This window comes from Balaenoptera musculus, chromosome 20 (assembly GCF_009873245.2).
Source record: "Balaenoptera musculus isolate JJ_BM4_2016_0621 chromosome 20, mBalMus1.pri.v3, whole genome shotgun sequence".
NCBI classification, from domain to species: domain Eukaryota; kingdom Metazoa; phylum Chordata; class Mammalia; order Artiodactyla; family Balaenopteridae; genus Balaenoptera; species Balaenoptera musculus.
This window is the reverse complement of record NC_045804.1, coordinates 51,977,673-51,997,378: the sequence shown is the minus strand read 5'-3', so window position 1 is coordinate 51,997,378 and position 19,706 is coordinate 51,977,673. Positions and strand designations below refer to the sequence as shown.

General features: G+C 45.4%; 1 protein-coding gene across 5 annotated transcripts in view; it reads left to right on the top strand.

Annotated features, from left to right (window-relative positions):
* The first annotated feature begins 9,695 nt into the window (after nucleotides 1-9,695).
* The window catches only part of PIK3R5 (phosphoinositide-3-kinase regulatory subunit 5), a 73,073-nt gene continuing 63,062 nt past the window's right edge, over nucleotides 9,696-19,706 (top strand). For 4 of the 5 annotated variants that reach the window (XM_036835423.1, XM_036835421.1, XM_036835422.1 and 1 more), the window contains exon 1: nucleotides 10,417-10,519. The gene's annotated coding sequence lies outside the window, so the exon portion shown is untranslated. Of the gene's footprint in view, nucleotides 9,777-10,416; nucleotides 10,520-19,706 lie in introns of those variants that run through there. The other variant, XM_036835420.1, reaches the window with a different exon arrangement.

Below are 19,706 nucleotides of genomic sequence, written 5' to 3'. Positions count from 1 at the left end.
TAGAGGGGAAAAATATACATCTTCATTTTCAATCACTGCCAACTGAAATCGAGCATCTCCTTCAATAATGGATGTATGCAACAAACCACAGGGGTGCCAATAAACAGAAACTGTGACTTTATCACCAATAAATTAACAAGTATTTTTATATCACATTACAGTTGTTGCAGATAACATTACAGTTGTTGCAGAAATATCATTTACATTTATCACTACTTTGAAATTATGCCAGCTATTATCTCTGCCCCTGGAGCATGTTATTTAGCACATTAATAAAGAAGCACATATGTTATCAGATTTCCAATTTGTTTTTATTTATATTGAGGCTGTAATACAATATAATTGTTTCCTTTTGAGTCCTATGTGTTTTATTTTATGCACTTAAAACATTATCCTGAAATAGGGTCCATAGGCTTCATTGGGCTGCCAAAAGGGTCCATGTTTTGCAGATTATATTCCATTATAGGTTATTACAAAATAATGGGTACAATTCCCTGTGCTATACAGTATATCCCTGTTGCTTATCTATACCTGATTCTTTTTTTTCTGAATCCAGATGTTTTTATTTCAAATTTACTGTTCTGGGCAACATCTGATAACTCATTAACTACTCTTTCAAAAACAGCTTTACTGAGATAAAGTTCACATGCTATACAACTCACCTAATTAGAGTATACAACGAAATGTTTTTTTGTATATTCAGAGTGGTGCAACCATTACTAAAATAGACATTTTCATCACCCCAAAAGAGAAACCCCATACCCATTAGCAGTCACTTCCCATTTTCCCAACCATCCTACACTTAGGCAACCGCCAATTTACTATTTTCTGTCTCTATGAATTTGCCCATTCTGAACATTTCATATAAATAGGATCACACAATATGGGATCCTTTGTAAATGGTTTCTTTCACTTAGAATAAAGTTTTCAAGGTTCATCTATGTTGTAGCTTGTGCCTGATTTTAAAGAGGATGCTTCCAATATTTTCTTATTAAAACTGTTTGTTTATTATAAGTATTTGATAGATACCTTATTTCAGGTTAAGGAAGTTCTATTCCTAGTTTTCTAAGACCTTTTTTTTTTTTTCCATAAATTGAGAATTTTACCAAATGCCTTCTCAGTATCCAATCAGATAATTGCACAATGTTTCTCCTTTTACACTGTTTAGATCATGAATGACACCACAGAATTTTCTAGTGTCAAATTACCCTTGCACTCCTGGGATAAACCCAAGCGGTCATAATACATAGTCATTTTCAGCCTCCTAATATCTCTGCATCTAGATTCACAAATAAAATTGGCCTGTAATTTTTGTTTTTTCTACTATCTTTATTGAGTTTGGACATCAAGGTTATGGTGCCCTTATAAAATGACTTGGGGACTATTCCTTCTTCTTCAGTTGTCTGAAACAGTCAGTATACATTTGGAATGAACTGTTCCTTGGAAGTTTGCTAGAACTCACCTGTAAAATCACCTGGGTCTGAGATTGCTTTTGTGAAAAGATATTAAATTACTGTTTCAATGTTTTAATAAATTACGGAATTGTAGGTGTTCTATTTCTTCTTAAGTTGGTTTTATTATTTTTTCCAAGGAAAAAAATTCCCATTTCATCCAAGTTTTAAAATGCATCAGCATGAAGTTATTGAACAATTGTATCATATTATAATTTTCATAACCTTCACTGTGTCTGTAGTTACATCTCCTTTTACAATCCTAATATTATTTTCCTGTGCTTTCTATTTCTCATCTATCTTGCCAGATGTGTGTTTGTCTTTTCAAAGAACCATCTTTTGGTTTTATTTGGTTCTCCCTGTTTTCTATTTGATTTTGGCTTTTATTTTTATCTCCCTTTTTAGGGGCAGGGTGGGGACTTATTCTATTATCCTTTTTCTAACTTCTTAGAAACTTAGCTAATTAATTTCAGCCTTTCTTCTTTTCAGATTAGCATTTACTATAAATTTCCTTCTATTTACCACTTTTACTGTATTCCACAAGTTTTGATATGTAATATTTTCAATTATCATTCAGTTCTAAATATTAAAAAAGTTTTTCCATTGTGATTTTTTTTCTGACCAAAGGGCTATTCAGAAATATCAAGGTTTATGGTAATTTTAAACTGTCTTCGTTGTTGATATCTAACTTAATGGCACTGTGGTCTGGGAATGTGGGCTGCATGACATCAATTCTTTGAAATTTGTGAAGACTTGCTTTGTGGTCTTGCATGTGATGATTTCAGTCATTGCTGCATGTGTGCTTGAGAAGAATGTGATTTTTAAATTACTGAGTGCAGGGTTCTGTGTTCGTCAAATCCAGTTTGTTTTTGATCAAATCTTCTACAGCTTTACTACATTTTATCTTTTGAAGTAGTAATAACTCAGAGAGGCTTGCTGAAATCTCCCACAATGATGGTACATTTCTCAATTTCTCCATGAGGTTGAATTAATTACTGCTTTATATATTATTTAGATTTTTAAGATTAGTTTTGTACAGGTTTACATTTATCTGTTGGTGAATGAAACCACCAGAATGTATCACTCTAATAATACTTAAGTCTATTTTAATCTGAATTTAAGACAACTAACCACCTTTATTTTAGTTAGTATTTGCTTGGTATTTCTTTTTTCATCCTTTTACTTTCAACCTTGGTGTCTCCATACCTTAGATATTAATATAAGCTGCAAGTAACTGGATTTTATTTCATCCAATCCAACAGTCTCTGACTGTTAATAGTCACCTTGTTCCACTTACATTCGTTACAGTTACTGTTATCTTTTAACTTGTTTCTACCATTTTAGCTTGGTTTCTATTTGTCTCACTTTCTCTATGTTTCTTTTTTCCTCTTTCTTGCTGTTTCTTGTAGTGTGTGTGAGTTCTATTTTGTTTTGTTTTCTTTTGTTTTGTTTTGTTTGTATGTTTGTTCATCTGGGAGATTTCATTTTATTGGTTTTTAGTTCGGCTTTGTATTTAAATTGTTTGCTGTTAGACTTTACCCAGTATTTCTTTTTAAAAAAAAAAAATTATTTAATTATTTATTTATTTTTGGCTGCGTTGGGTCTTTGTTGCTGCATGCGGGCTTTCTCTAGCTGTGGCAAGCAGGGGCTACTCTTTGTTGCTGCACGCGGGCCTCTCATTGCGGTGGCTTCTCTTGTTGTGGAACTCGGGCTCTAGGTTCACGGGCTTCAGTAGTTGTGGCACGCGGGCTCAGTAGTTGTGGCTCGCAGGCTCTAGAGTGAAGGCTCTGTAGTTGTGGCTCATGGGCTTAGCTGCTACGCGGCATGTGGGATCTTCCCAGACCAGGGATCGAACCCGTGTCCCCTGTATTGGCAGGAGGATTCTTAACCACTGAGCCACCAGGGAAGTCCTTACCCAGTATTTCTGTATTATTAAAAAGGGAGGAACTATTTCCTTTATCAGTACTGTCTGCCATTTTTAAAAAATTTTTTTTTTTAATGCTATTCTTGTCTGCTTACATTCTTTTTATGTATGTATGTATGTATGTATGTATGGCTTTGTTGGGTCTTCGTTTCTGTGCGAGGGCTTTCTCTAGTTGTGGCAAGCGGGGGCCACTCTTCATCGCGGTGCGCGGGCCTCTCACTATCGTGGCCTCTTGTTGCCGAGCACAGGCTCCAGACGCGCAGCTCAGCTAATGTGGCTCATGGGGCCGAGTGCTTCCGCGGCATGTGGGATCTTCCCAGACCAGGGCTCGAACCCCGCTTGTCCCCTGCATTGGCAGGCAGATTCTCAACCACTGCGCCACCAGGGAAGCCCCACAAGGATTTTTGTGAGACTGATTCCCAGAAATGTAATCTTTAGGTCAAAAAGTTATATACTATTTTGAAACTACATTTTAAACTTAATATTTCATGGACACCTTTTCATGTCATTAAATATTTTTCTATAATACTGTTATTTAATTGCTCACAATATTTTACTATTGTAAAATTAATCATATTTAAAACTAATTCCCTATTTTTAAACACTAATTTTGCTTATAATTTATCGCTTCTTATAATTATAAGTAAACTGATGATTAATATTCCTGGGCATACAAGAATGATTTATTTATTTTTTTCTTCAGATAAAATCCTACAAGCAGAATTACTGAATACTCTTTAGAGTACATGTACTTCAATATGCTTCAATACCAAATTTATACTTACAGTGAAAGTTTATGAGAATTTGGGGTCTCCAAATGTTTGAAAACTCTGGGTAATATAATTTCTCTTATCTGTGCCTGGTTGTCAGATGGAAGTTTATATCTCATTGTTTAAATTTACATTTTTTCCTTATAAAGTTAAACATTTTTCACATGCTTACAGCTACTTGTATATCTTTGGTGAATTGTCTAATCTGCTCAGACCACTTTTATTTGGGGTATGTAATTTTTTAATGTAAAAAATGTATTTTACATTTAGGATGGTATGCTTTATACTCACTGCAAACATTCTGACCTGGTATATCATTTGCCTTTTAATTTAATGTTTATGTGATTTTTTCGTGTACAGAAGTTATTTTTCTATATGCAAATCAATCTTTTCCTTCATAATTTCTGATTTTGGCATCACACTTTAAAAGGACGGCTACAATTCCAACGATATATACACATTTCCTTTTTTTCTTCTGGACTTCCCTTGTTTTAACTTTTACATATGGATCTTTATTAGGACTGGGGGGAGGTATAAGATTTGAGGTAGAAACCACACTTGCCTTTTTTCTCCTAATGGTTAATTAGTCGTCCCAGCTGATTTATTGGATAATTGATCCTATCTTCATCATATATTAAATTCATTCAGATACTTGTGTTTGTTTCTAACTGATCAATTTGGCCCCATTGATCTCTTTACTTCCTGCATCAGTTCATCTGGGAGATTTCACTTTTTTGGTTTTTAGTTTGGCTTTGTATTTAAATTTTTTGCTGTAGATTTTGACCAGTATTTCTGTATTATTAAAAAGGGAGGAACTATTTCCTTTATCAGTACTGTCTGCCATTTTTATCTAGAAGCCTATGTATGTATGTATACACACAGGTGCGTGTACACACACACTCTCTCTCTCTCATATACAAGAATTTTTGTGAGACTGATTCCTAGAAATGTAATCCCTTTCACTCTGTGGTGCCTGGGACATCTTCATATCTCAGATGGCAACTCCTCCCTCAAGACTGAACTTTTGAGGGAGTTTCTTGGCTATTCTCACACAATTATTTTTCATGATGAAATGTGAAGTCATTTTGTCAATCTCCTTCTCCTCTTCCCACCAAAAGCTTTATTTTGATTGAAACTGTGTTATATATACTCCGTTGGGTAAGAATGGATATCTTTATAGTATCATTTTCCAATCCCAGAACATAAAATGTTTTTCTGTTACTCAAGGCTTCTTTGTATCCCATAATAAAAGTCTATAGTTTTAAAAAAATAACAGCTTTATTGAGATATAATTCACATACCATACAATTCACGCATTTAAAGTGTACAATTAAATAGTTTTTAGTATATTCAGAGTTGCGCAATCATCATTGCAGTCAATTTTTAAGCATTTTTCCACCAAAACAAAGAAATCCCATACCCATTAGCATTCACTCCCCATTTTCCTCCAATATCCCTGTGCTAGGCAACCACCAATTTGCTTTGTCTCCATGGATTTGCCTATTCTGAACATTTCATATAAATGAAATTATTCAGAATGTGCTCCTTTGTAACTGGCTTCTTTCACCTAGCATAATGTTTTCAAGGTTCATCTATGTTGTAACATGTGTCAGTACCTCATTTCTCTTTATGGTCAAATAATATTCCACTTTGTGAATATGCAATATTTTATTTATCCATTCATCAGTTGATAGACATTTGTGTTGTTTCCACCTTTTGGCTAATAAATAATGCTGCTATAGATATTTGTACATATGTTTCCGTGTGCACATTTTCACTTTCCTTTGGTATATACCCAGGAGTGGAATTGCTGGATCATATGGTAGCTTACCTTTTGAGGAATTGCCAGACTGTTTTCCAAAGCATCTGCACCATTTTATATTCCCACCAGCAGTGTCTGTATGAGGGTTCCAAATTCTCCACATTCCTGTCAACATTTGTTATAGTCTTTCTTTTTGATGGGTGTGAAGTGGTATTTCCACTGTGGTTTTGATTTGCCTTTCTCTGATGACTAATGATGTTGAGCATTTTTTTCACATGCTTGTTGGTCATTTATATATCTTCTTTGGAGAATATCTATTCTTATCCATTGCTCATTTTTCAATTGGTTTTTATAATTATTGATTTATAGGAGATCTTTATATATTCTAGATTAAAGTCCCTTATCATGTATATGATTTGCAAAAATTTTCTCCCATTCTGTGGGCTGTCTTTTGTTTCTTTTTTTTTTTAATATTTATTTATTTATTTATTTGGTTGCACCAGGTCTTAGTTGCAGCAGGCGGGCTCCTTAGTTGCAGCTCCAGGGCTCCTTCGTTGTGGCTCACCAGCTCCTTAGTTACGGCACATGGTCTCCTTAGTTGTGGCATGCGAACTCTTAGTTGTGGCATGCATGTGGGATCTAGTTCCCTGACCAGGGATCTAACCTGGGCCCCCTGCATTGGGAGCAGGGAGTCTTATCCACTGCGCCACCAGAGAAGTTCCTGTCTTTTGTTTCTTGATGGTGTCCTTGAAGCACAAAAGTTTTAAATTTTGATGATGTCCACCTTATCTGTTTTTTTCTTTGGTTGGTTGTGCTTTTGATGTCATATCTTAAAAACCATTGCCTGGTCCAAGGTCATGAAGATTTACACTTATGTTTTCTTATAAGAGTTTTATAGTTTTAACTCTTACATTTAGGTCTTTGATTCCTTTTGAGTTAATTTCCACGTGAAGTGTGAAGTAGGGATTCAGTTTCTTTCTCTTTCTTTCATTCTTTGCTTTTTTTCTTTCTTTTCTTCTCTTTTTTTTTTTTTTTTGGATATGGGCATCCAATTGTCTTAGCACCATTTTTGAAAAAATAATTCTTTCCCCTTTGAATTGTTTTGGCACCCTCATCAAAAATTGATTGTAAACGTGAGAGTTTATTTCCAGACTCTCAATTTTATTCCACTGATATATAAATATATCTGTAGCTTTGTGGTAAGTTTTGAAATCAGGGAGCTTGAGTCCTCCAACTTTTTTCCTCTTTTTCAAGATTGTTTGGGCTATTCTGGGTCCCTTGAATTTCCTATTCTCAGGCTTTTTTGCTGCTGGGATGAATGAGCTCTCTTTTCGATTTGGTCAATGCTGTGTACAGAAAACTACTGAATGTCATATATTTACTTTTGTGTCCAGCTACTTTACTCTGCTCTCTCATAAGTTCTAAATGTTCCTCAGTCCATTAGCCAGTGTTTCTCAGCTAGACAATCATATCTTTTGTAAGTAATAGTAAGCTTGACTCTTCCTTCCCAAATTTATGTCTCATTTATTTTTCTTCTCATTGTTTTTCCTTGAATTTCAGAATATGGTTGACACTATTCACAGTGTGACATTCTTGTTTTGCTCCTCGTTTTCATAGGATTGCCTGTTTTTTCATCAGGGTGCATTATATTAGGATAATTATATGGTTTTTCTCCTGTGTCCTATTCATATGATGAACAATATTAATAAACTCTTAACATTGACAGCCCCCTGCACTGGCCCCTTGTGTAAACTGTATCTCCTGAGCCAGTAGGAACAAATTAGCTCGCACTAACAGGAATAACTCAGGTCTTACTGGTGCAGCTCCCACCTGTATAATATAGAACAGATGTCACAAACTGAAAGTCAGTAGGTCATGTCTGGTTTGGCCTGCAAAGCGGTTTAAAACACTGTTTTGAATTAGTTTCCAGCATTTAAAAATCAGGAGATTTCAGATTAAGAGTTTCAGTTTTTGGTTTCTCTTTACAAATTATAAAATCTGACCACACCAGCCCTGCATTCTCACATGATCACAGTGAGCTGAAGTTGCCCCCCTCAGTGGGGGGTGCTTTAGAGGTCTCCTCATTTGCATCCTTTCCACACCCTATTGTTTCCATACTGTATTGTCCCCAGACATCAAGGTCAAGGGTCGGTTGCCATGTTCTGTATTTGTGCAGTAGTTTTTCTTATAACAGAATTGCGTAAAAGTGAAATATGTCTTGTAATCATGTCTCTAGCAAATGTGGAAAAGTAAAAGGGGCCAAGAGGGAGATGTGCTTCGGGAGACATTGGAGCATGCATATTTCTCGGCAGAAGTGAAGAATATTCCTATAATGTTTAATACACAAAGTGTGCCTGTTGAAAGGATACAATGTGAGATGCCACCAGATAAAAAACTCATAAGAAGAATATGGAAAAGATGTGTAGGGGAAAGAAAACCTTACTGAACTGGAAGGAAAAAAAAAAGGACTGAAATGTCAATAGGGTTTGTTTCAGGAGGCACAGAGCATCAACAATACTATCGTGAAATGCCATAATCTAGTAAATGAACACCACCTCCCCAGTTCTGTCCCTGAGTCTGAGCTGTTTGGCTCTTGGAGACATTTGAGTGTCTGACCCCTGCTCCAGTCCTGGGTGGCTGTAGTTCTAAGTCCTGGATAATAGGTGTCAGGTGCTGATCACATCTCCCAGTTGGTCTGCCCTCTTGAGACAGGGAGACACAGGTGGAGCTGAGTGGGAGAGTAGGGGTGGGGTGGGGGTGGATAACAGGCAAGCTTAACACCTGGGTCACACCTGCTGGTGGAGAAAGAGAATGTCCACTTTTGACGTGGGATGGGACCAAGTGGTCTTCATGGGATGCTCAGCTCCCTGGTAGTGAACCCTAATGGGCACCTCTGTTTCGGCTTTCCTCCACCTTCAGCTTTAGGAACACCAAAGACATGGAAGAAGGCAAGGATGCCATAACTTCTCCAGCACTCTCTGTAGCTTTCAAAGTGCTCTCAGAATCCACCACGTCAATCTGGCACACGCCATGTCATTCTCACTACTCAGTTCCTGCTTCCAGAGCCGTTCTACCCCTTCTTCCCTACTTGGCCACGTCTGGGCTGTCTCCATCTTCCCCCTTCTCCTTGTTTTGTGGTGGAAAAAGTAAGGACTGGGGAGACCAGAGTCCTTGGCCACCCTTCTCAAGTCATACGACCTCGGGCACATCCTCTCACAGCCTTTGTGGCTCTGGTTCCTTATTTGTAAAATGGTGGGTGTGAGGGTCCGGGTGGTGGATGAGGAGTAGAGGTAGTAGATGGTTCTGGGCGCCTTCCCATCTCTAACTGTAAGCTGGAACCAATTCTCTGCGTTCATCCAAGGGTACTTTCTGTTTCTATGTTTTTGGGGAAGTTGCTTTTTCTTGGTATTTAGCGAGTCAGGAAAAGAAAAATCATTGGCGTTCACATCTCTCAACGCCTCAGGTAGGGCTGTGGCTTTTGACCAACAATAACGGCTGATCTTGTGGCCGATTTTGAACGCCTCTAACAGATATTGTGACACAGAGTCCCCTTCAAGAGTGGAAATGGAAATTCCAGCCTTGCCCTTTGCGAACTCTGACACAAACTGCGATTCCTTCGTTGCCAGGGCTGTCAGCACAGTAGCCAACCTTCTCATTCCCAGTTTGCAATGAGAAAACGGAGGCACAGGGAAGTGCAGTGACTTCCGGGATCCCGCGAAGAGTTCTTCTAGCTCCGGTAAAGCTACATCTGCCGCGTGGCCTGTGGGGAGAAAGGGGGCGGCCAGAAAAGGGCCTCGACTCTGGAGACTACCCCAAACCGCCTTCAGGAGCCGAGAAATGGCTGAAGTCACAGCCACTGGTGATGGAAGGTGAGAAAGTCAGACCAGAGGCTGGAGCAGCAGTGCGCAAAGTCTGGATCGGCTGGTATTTCTAGGAAGGTTTCTGCAGAAGGGTGAGGGTCACGGCATCCGTCTGCACAGCAGGGGTGCAGACATTTTAAATGTTAACAGCACCCAAAGAAAATAGAAGTAGGAGGAGGAAGTGGGGCGCTCGGTCGCAGTGAGAGAAGGAAGCAGCTCGTCGGAGCTTCCCCTTTCTCCTCCTTCCCCGAAGCCCTCACCCCAGGCCCCTCTCCTGCTCCGCCCACCCATCCAGGCCCGGCCAAAGCCGCGCTTCCGCTCCCCCGGCCTCACCTCACCTCATTCCTGGGGGGTCGCTGGTGCTCGTTGCTGGCGTCCCTTCTGCCGTGCCCGCCCCCGGCCAGGGCTGTTCCTTCCGAGGGCAGACGGGCTCAGAGCTGGGGCTGCTTCTCAGGCGCGCGGCGGACTCGGGCGACTCCGAGGACGCTTGGGTCAGGCCGGCGCCTCGCCGACGCTGCCTGGCCACCAGGTGGCGCTAGAGGCCGGCTGGGCGGGCAGCCCCGCCCCGCTCCCGTCCCGAGCAGGCCCGGCCCCGGCGTGGCCCCGCCCCCAGCCCGCCGTCGGAGCGGAGCCCGGATAGATGCTGGGACTTACCGCGCGCGTCTCCAGCTCGGGCGTGGTGGTCCCGACCGTACCCGGAGTCGCAGGGAGTCGCCGCTGGAGAGGGGCTCGGCGCCCAGCGGGGACTGCAGGTGTGTGGCCGGGGCGCGGGGGCGCGGAGGGCACGCGTGGGGGCCCGAGGCCGAGACAGAGTTGCCCGTGGTCCGTCGGGGAGCCGTGCGCCCTAAGAGCATCAGCTGCGGCGGGTGGGCTGGACAGAGCCTGCTGTCTTCTGGCTCCGTGAATAAGGTCCACTGCCGGGGACGGGCTCCGCACACACGCGTGCCCAGTAATCCCGGAGCTAGAAGGGCGTTTCGGCGACTGTCCTTCCTTATCTGAGTAGCCACTGCTGGCCGTGTCTGTGCGGTCCGAGCGTGGCCGCAGCCGTCTGCTGCCTCTTTTAAGGCCGCCCTTTGTCGTGGGGTCAAAGAGTCTGCCCTCCCGTCTGGGAGCTCTCTCGGTGAGCCTTGGCATCAGGGGTCCTTAGCCACCAGGACCTCTAGCGAGCGTGGGTCCCCAGACAGTGGCTGCTGTCAGCGGATTCGTGTTTACACCCCGGGTGTCCCCGTGTGACTCTGTGTGCGTGTGTGCATGTGTGTGCGCGTGGGCGTGTGTGCTGGCCTATCCCAGGCCTGCGGTAAATAAGCAAGAAGTTCAGGTCAGTAGGAGGAAGGAGATTGTTCAGAGGGAAAAGGAAGGCGAGATGAAAGCAGCAGGATGTGGTATCAAGTGAGTTACAAGCCTCCTACAGAGAGGAGGGGTGGGTTTAGGCGAAATGAGGGCCAGAAGTAGGCCAGGTCTGCCCCCAGGGTCCTGTCTGGATCCCCTTCTCTTCCTGCCTGGGTGGTCGTTCTGTCTTCTCCTCCACACCTCCCTTCCTCCTGGCCTGGGACCACCCAGTAGGGCACTGGTTCCCAGAACTTGTCAAAACACACATTCTCCAGGCACCCCCTACAGCACAGCTTTCCAAGGGTGGGGTCTGCAATCTGTATTTTTCTAAAATTTGAATAAGCTCCTGAAGTGATGGGGCTGGTGCCCTTGCTTGGGAACCCTGTGTGGTGTGGAAAGGAGGCCGGGGGCTCCAGCCGGGCCCGGCTGGCACAGGGAGCCGCTCCCTGGGTGTCTGGAGAACAAGGGAGTGGGCGTCTCGTGCTTACCTGCTTCCTCAGTGTGGCCACCGTGGTGTGGGTCCAGGAAGACAGAGAAGACAGTTTCAAACGGTCCAGCTCTCTCTTCCTGCTTCAGGATACCCTCCTCTGCTTTCTGGAGAATAACTAGCTGGGACGGTGGGTAGGGACAGCTCAGGGTCTTTGTATGCTGGGCCTCATTGGGGTTTTAAGACCCCTGCCAATCTCTTAGGTGAGGGATGACAAATTATCTTCTCTCCACAAGCTGTAGTGGAAGAAGACCTTCTGCCTCCCCTCCCTGTCCTCCCTCCCTCCCATGCACCCCTTTTCGTTTCTTTCGAGAAGAATCAGGTGGAAGCTAAGTGGGTGAAAAGCATGTTTGGGGTTACTGGGAGGGTCGTGGTGGGGAGACTCCACAGTGCAGGCTGCTCTGTAGTCCCGGGTTCGTCGTTGATCACAAGTTTACTGGCTGAGAAGTGGGAGAAGGAGAGCCAGTCGCCTTTGCCTGGGCAGCCCGGCGTTGGAGGCCCCAGCTTGGGTTCAGACAAGCACTCAAATAGTGCTGACTTGGTCTTAGTTCAGAGAGGCTCACCCCAAGAAGCCGAGCTGGCCAGCCCTGTGGGACCTCTATGAACCAGGAGGCTTGTCTGGTGCAGCTGTGGGTGGGCTGAAAGCCTGGATCAGCTTCTTAAGAGAGGAAGCTTCTGGAGGGGCAAGATAGGGTGGTCGCCAGCAGCTCAAGGGCGAGGCGTGAAGTTTGAGTTTTGAGCTTCTGGCATAGATGGGGTGGGAGGCGGACAAAGGAAAGACTACATCTGACTTCTGCCCAAAGGCAAGATGAGACACTCCCACAGCAAACATATATTACATATTAGGATAGTCCATCAATTTGAAGATGTACATGTTTTCACTTTTTTTAACAATTCTGAAATCAAGATGCATCTTACCATCAATGGTGTCTTACCATTATAATAGGCAGCAATATTTCTTTCTTAATGGCACACAAAATAATGGTGCATCTTACAATTGATGGCATCTTTTTTTTTTATATTTCTTTTATTTACTAAATCAGAGTTTCTAAAACTGTTCCATCTGTCCTGCAAGATGTTCCACAAAAAAGAAAAGGACTCCTGTCTAAAAGTTCATGAAATAGGAAACCCTATTCCTTCCTTAGAGATTTATCAAGCACGCTAGCACACTAAAGTGTATGAGAAGTCCTATAGTCGAAAAAGTGATTTAATTTTTTTTTAACATCTTTATTGGAGTATAATTGCTTTACAATGGTGTGTTAGTTTCTGCTTTATAACAAAATGAATCAGTTATACATATACATATGCCCCCATATCTCTTGCATCTCCCTCCCTCCCACCCTCTCTATCCCACCCCTCTAGGTGGTCACAAAGCACTGAGCTGATCTCCCTGTGCTATGCGGCTGCTTCCCACTAGCTATCTATTTTACGTTTGGTAGTGTATATATGTCCATGCCACTGTCTCACTTTGCCCCAGCTTACCCTTCCCCCTCCCCGTATCCTCAAGTCCATTCTCTAGTAGGTCTGCATCTTTATTCCCGTCTTGCCCCTAGGTTCTTCTGATCATTTTTTTTTTTTTTTAGATTCCATATATATGTGTTAGCATATGGTATTTGTTTTTCTCTTTCTGACTTACTTCACTCTGTATGACAGTCTCTAGGTCCAATTGATGGCATCTTATTCAATTCTGTTAAACACGATGTGTGTTTTACAGATATGGGGGGATGCTTTCGATGTACACAGGTACACACAGAATTATGTCATTCTTGTAAGTGAATTTGCACACATCCCTTTTTCCAGTAGCTCTATCTTCTAAACACCAAAACTTTTCATGGTATCCAGTTTTAAAGGAAATCTTTGTAAAATGTGTTGCTTGCCTTTGTAAATCTAGCACACGGTGTGTGATTTAATAATTTCTTGAAAATATCAAATGGTTCTACCTGCCATATTGTAACCTTGGGTCTGCTCAGGGCAAAATTTCTGTCATCTTTCTTATTGTCCTTTCCCCCTGTAGCTATAATTTCATGGTGTTGGGCAGTGGGCTAAGTACTTCTCCATTTCCTTTAATCTTCACAGCCACACTCTGAGGTCGCTACAGCTGTTATCTTTATTTCGTGTGGGGGGGAACTGGGGGCCGAGACCACACGGCTAGGAAGCACCAGAGTTGGGCTGATGACCAGAGATGACCCAGCCCAGGTGGCAGCCTGTCTGTGCCTGTGGAGATCGTGGCTTGTAGGGCATGACTTTGGCGGCCTGAATCGTGGCCGTCTCCAGGTCTTTTCTGTTTGCTTCCAGGCTAGTGGCTGGGAGGTTATGGATAGCTGGGTTATCAGCTAAGTGACTTCCGGATAAGCGAGGTATAGCTGTAGCAAGGTGCATGCGATTGGAGGGTGGGGGTCGATGAATGGGAAAAAGTGGGTGACTGGTGGCACAGAGCAGACACTGGCTCCTTCTTGCGTCTAGCGGGTCTAGCAGTTGGGGCACACGGCTTTGAGCTTTAGAGTTTGTCCTCCGTGGGAGACGCCTGCCTCCAGCCTTCCCCAACTCCCAGTCCAGCCTCTCTCCTGTTGCCATGGTGATGGAAGGCAAACAATCTGAGCGAGTCGCTTTTCAGCTGCAGATCCTTCAGCGCTGCTCTCGCCCTCTGGAGAAGGTCCGTACCCCTTAGCGTGGCTAGCAAGGCCCCCTGCCCCCCAGCCCAGGTCACCCTGCCTGCTTCACCTCCTGAAGCTCGGGCAAACCTCTGTACCTTTGCACGTGCTCTTCCTTCCCTCCACGTTGCCCTTCCCTTCCTCTGCCTGCCCAGTGGACCGTGAATTCATCCTTGGATGCCCAGCTCCAACCTCATCATCTTTAAAGTCTTTCCCAGTCCCCTCCTCACTCTGTAGCACTGGCCGCCCTGTCCTACCGTCCTCACCGTGCCTTTCATGTCCTACCAGAGCACTGGCCCGTCTGGCCTGCAGGGTCTGACCAGTGACTTGGTGGCTGGCTCCCCAGAGCCACCTGATGCTCAGACGGGCTGTTCAGCCATCACCACCCCAGGATCTCTCAGGTGAGAAATCCCCGCGTAGCAACGGTGGAGGATGCCGAGTCCAGGGTGGTGTGAGGGGCAGAAGGGTGGGGTCAGAGGGAGTGGTGCACTTTTCATTTTCGTGTCCTCCAGAGTCTTGCTGCTGTTGTTGTTGACCTAGGCAAATGAGTCTGTGTGGTTTCCTCGTGGGGGGCAGGGCTGGGGTGTGACGACTAAAGACAGCTTCCAGGCTTCTGCCTCTTGTGGAGTCAAGGGACCGCGTTTCTGCCCGACTCCTCCGCTCCCAGCCCTGTGACCCTGGGTGAGTCCACGTACGTCTCTGGGTGTCAGTTTCCCTGTCTCCCTCCAAGTGCACACGAGAAGCTTTCCACGGCCCCTTCCTCACCTCCAACGTGCCGTTCCTCGGCTTAGCACTTCTGCACGGAGCACCTTCCGGGTGCCAGGCATGTGCTGGGCTCTGAGGATCCTGAGGGCTACAGATAATGTTCCTGCCCTCGTGGAAATTAGTCTAGTGGGCAGGACACTAGACACATATCATGTAATAACAATCGTGACAATGATGGGGCCCTCTGAGAGTACAGAAAGGGAGCCCAGTATAGTTTGGGGGTTAAGGAGAGGCTTCCCTGAAGAAGTCACATTCCAGTTGAGACTTGAGAGATACAAAATAGAAGAAAATAGCAATGCTAATAAAAATAATTCCTAACACTGAGCAGACACATGCTAAGCGCTCTTTGGGCGCACCCTCTCAGGTATTCCTTTTGGCATCTCTGTGGGGTGTGGGGTCCTCCTCTCCTGCGAGAACCAGGTGAGATAACTCTGGCATAGACCAGGGGCTCATCCCCTGTGCCCCATCTCCTCCTTCCTTGCCCCTCCCCCATACTCCAAGGTCTGGCTTCACGACATTAAGGCCATAAGCACTGTTAGGGGGCGCCTCCCTTTTCCTTTGCACTGATCATCGCCAGAGAACGTGTTTCATTGCTGTTGCCGGGGCTCCCTGCAGGAGTCCCCTGCATTTGTGCTTTTATGTTGGCCATCCACAGAAAACCACCGCGTAGTCTGCTGGCCCTTCGTTTTGTCTGTCTTGGAGCTGCTGTCCTTGCAGGGTTAAGCAACCCTAATTTTGTGTATTCTCTAAGAAGTCACCTGTCCAACCTTCACATCCTTCTTCTTCATCCCAAGTTTTCTTCCCAGGACCACGAGGTCTCTGCGGACGTACCTCTGGCTTTTGGGTCTGAGCATTCGTTCCTGAATGGCTTGGTGGTTTTGACTCTTGTCAGGCAGTTCTCCCCACAGCTATTTCCATGCGGCCGGGCTGAGGCCACCCACCTCCTCAGTGCATTTTCTGGGCGAGATCACATCCACACCTGCAGCTCTTACGGAAGAGTTTCGAACCCTGTCTCAATAACGGGCCTCTTTGAAAAATTGATAAAGTGATAGATCATCTCCTCCACCCCCTATCCCCCTGGCAAAAGGCACACGTGTGCGCACACACACGCTCTTGCAAAGTTTTGCGGAAAACCTCAGTGTCTTCTCAGACCTCTGCTGTCCACCAGGTGAATAGCCTCTGTTCTGGAAAACAGGACTTTCTCTTCACTGATTTCTTTGGCTAACCCCCAGCACGGCTCCACGCAGGAGTCAGCTGTTGTCAGAGGCAAGGTGGGGTGGCGATGGATGGTGAACACACGCAAGCTGCAGAGGAGGCCACTGGTGACTCCCTGGGGTGACCTCGGGGCTCCGCGCAGGGACCACTCCCGAGCCACGTGCACGCTTTCTGGGTTTATTGTCAAGTCTTGAATTCAGTCCGTTTCCAAGATGATTAAAGAACATTACTTTGGCTAGTGGTGTCCTTAAAAGAAGCCCTCTGGTCCGCCCCCCAACCAGGGAGCTAGATTTAAGGCTCCAGAGAAGCCAGAGACCATGAGACCAGAGAAGGTGTGTGTTTGTGCCTATTCGCACGAACAGACACCGTCCAGGAAGCAGAGAGGCAGCCGCTGCTGCTGTGTTTGCCGCAGATATTCTCATGGCCTCCCGCATGCCCAGGGACTGGCGTGAGCCTGAGGCTTTGTTTCACTGATGTGGTCACAGCTCTTTAAGAGCCGACGCCTTGAAGTCAAGTGTCACGTGTGAAGGAAGTTTTCTTCAATTCCTCATTTCTAAGGATTTGTTAAAGCATGAATGGAAGTTAGGTTTGTCAATTACAACTTGAAGTATCTACTAGGAAACTCTTGTATTCTTTCACCTTGGGATAGATTTGCATGACATGTTATATTATTAACTTCCTTCTGTTCTGCTTGCACTTCTGGAATAAACTCTACTTGGTCAAGGAGTTTTGTTCTTTCAGTACAGTGCTAGGTTTGATTTGCTGCGATTCCCTTTAGGATTTTTGCATCTATGCTTGCAAGTAAGGTCGGCCTGTATTTTCCTTTCCTGTGCTGCTGTTGTCAGGTTGTGATGTGCTGGTTATGTGATGTGCTGGGTTTGGAGGCATTTCATCTCCTCCTGCACCCTGCGGACAGCTTGTAGAGCTGGGAATGATCTGTTCCTTGGAGGCTGGGAGAACAACTCTGGTCTTAGGTCTTCCACTGCTGGATTCTTGGCTTCCCACCCCCCAAGCCTTCCTCTCCTTTTCTCTCTTCCTCAGTCCTCCCACGTACACACCTAGAACCTCAGTGCTCCCAAGTTGGAACCTGAGAGTCATCTTTGATTCTTGGGCCTCCAACAGTCAGCCAGTAATTCCCATGAGTCCCAACTTTCTCTGCCCTTTGGCTAAGGGAAGGCCCATTTCCACTCTTAGATGCTTCCATCCATCTGGAGAGCAGTTCAAGGCCAGGTGCTGTGTTTAGTGGAGATGCAGATAAACCACCTTATACCTGGAGAAAGGTAACCAAGATAGTGATGGCATAATGCAAAGTGTTTGCAGAAGGAGAGATGTTTTTCTCTAAGAAGAGGCTGTAAGGGAGAAGTCATATCTATCTTTAGATGTTTGAAGGGCAACATCCTTTGGAAAAGGTGAAGACCTGCCCTGTGGAGGTCATTCTACAAGAAGGAAAAGGGACGAATGAAGGGAAATTATAAGGAAATAGACCTCAGCTCGCCACAAAGAAGATCTTGGAGAAAGTCAGACCAGATTAACAATGGAATGGGCGGCCTTGTGTTAGTGAGTTCCGCATTGGGAGAAGCATTCAGGGAAAATACATGTCAGATGTAGAAACTAAAGCCATGAGAATGGAGACTGAGATCACTTCATTTCTAAGAGTCGGTAGTTCTCCAAATCACAGTGGCTGTGTCATACTGGCTGTAGAAAAGTTGGTTGTTCTGAGAACGTAATTTGAATTTAAGAAATTCAATGGCCTTGAATAAACAGATCCCGAAGCTGGGCAGTTCCCTTATGAATCCCACAGCCCTGCTTCACAGCCCGTTTCCCCAGAGCAGGAGCCTGTTGGTGGTTAGAAAACCAGAGCCGTCCATGGTGAGACCCTGGGACCATGAGTGGACACCAGGGTGCTTGCCCACATCCTGTGCTGGAGAAGGGGCTTTTTGTGATGGTGGTGGGGGTCTCTTGTTCTTGGCTCCTTCCAACACCTGGTGAAGTAGACTACTTCAGAGTCACCTTCCTGTGTGGCTGTCCCAGATAAACTCTCAGGGCCAACCTACCCAACCAGGTTGGGCTGGGAATTCATGGCCTCTTGTTCTTGGGGTTTTCGAGCCAACGTTTTGTGGGCCTTTGCATTTTGCATTCACTTCTGTACTGACATCTTGGGAGTTTCATTTTGAGAAAACCCAAAACTCAGAGCTCTCCTTGGCCTGTTATTGTGCTTAAGAGAACACAGGGGGCTGTGGTGTGATGTTCAGGCTCCAGGATGGGGATAGAAGATGAGCTCTCTCATCCTAGCTGTGCCCCACTCACCTCCTTGTCTCTCTGAGCCTGTTCCCTCTTGGATCAATGGGCTCTATATTCTGACATCCCATGAGTTTTCAAAGTCTGCTGTCCAAGAGTACATCAGTAGGAGCTGCTCTGATGGGCTGAGCAGAGAGGGGGCCCACTCCTTCCTTCATGGTACCCACGTCATGGCGGGACTCGCAGAGTCTAAAGTCCTTCCGATCACGGCGGTGCCCTGCCTCCCTCTGCCCAGGCTTGTCTACTGGATGGCTTCCTCTAAGGTCATTGGTGGCCTTGTAATGGCAGATTCCAATGGCCTCCTCCCAGTTGCATCTCTCTCTGCAGTTTCCGTAGCATTTGCTGCCCAGCACCCCTTCCTAGAGCCTCTTCCTCACCGTGTGCACCTCCTGGCGTTCCTCTGCACACTTCTCTTCTTGCCGGCCCTGGATGTGCTTAGCTCCCTCACCCCAGACCCTTGTCTCCAAGCCCATGCTGGTCATTTTCACCATTTCAACATCAACACACGCCCAGAGCCCAACTCTTCATCCACAGGGCAGGCTTCCTCTCCAGACTTCCCCATTTGGGGGTCTCTAGTGAAACCAGACTCCTGGTCTGGAGATGTTGCAGTCACCTCCGAGTCCTTCCTCCCTCTTCCGTCCCCGCTCTCCAGCCAGCTTTGATGGTGCTTCCTTTCCCCCCGCGTTCTCGCTTCTTCTCATTTCCCCATCGTCCTCCCGGCCACCCCACTCAGCTTTCGTCACCGTCACCGTAGGCCTGCTTATGGGCCTTCCGGGCCCTGCTCTCTTCCTTGCTTCCCCAGGAGATTCTTCTGAAGAAACTCCTTCGTCACCATACTCAGAAGCCTTTGGTGCCACCCGCCTCCTAGGGAAAGTCCAAAGTCCAAGGTCTTGTGTTCGAGTTTCAAAGCTGAGTCCCACTCTTCGAATCTTCTCCATGAATCCGCACCCTCTCCTCCAGCCGGACTGCCTGACTCAGGTCCCCCGAGACCTGATGGGTGTTCTTACCTCTCTCATCCCCCTCCTGATGAGGAAATCTTCCCAACCATCCCGTTCAGTGCCACCTCCCCCCTGCAGGGCCAGCATCTGGTGGCGCTCAGCTCGTGTTTGGTGAATGAATGATTGCCTGGTACAGCAGCAAGTACAGAGCAGGCCTGGGTCAGCCCCGGTGGCTGATGATTGTGCGTCTTTGTGG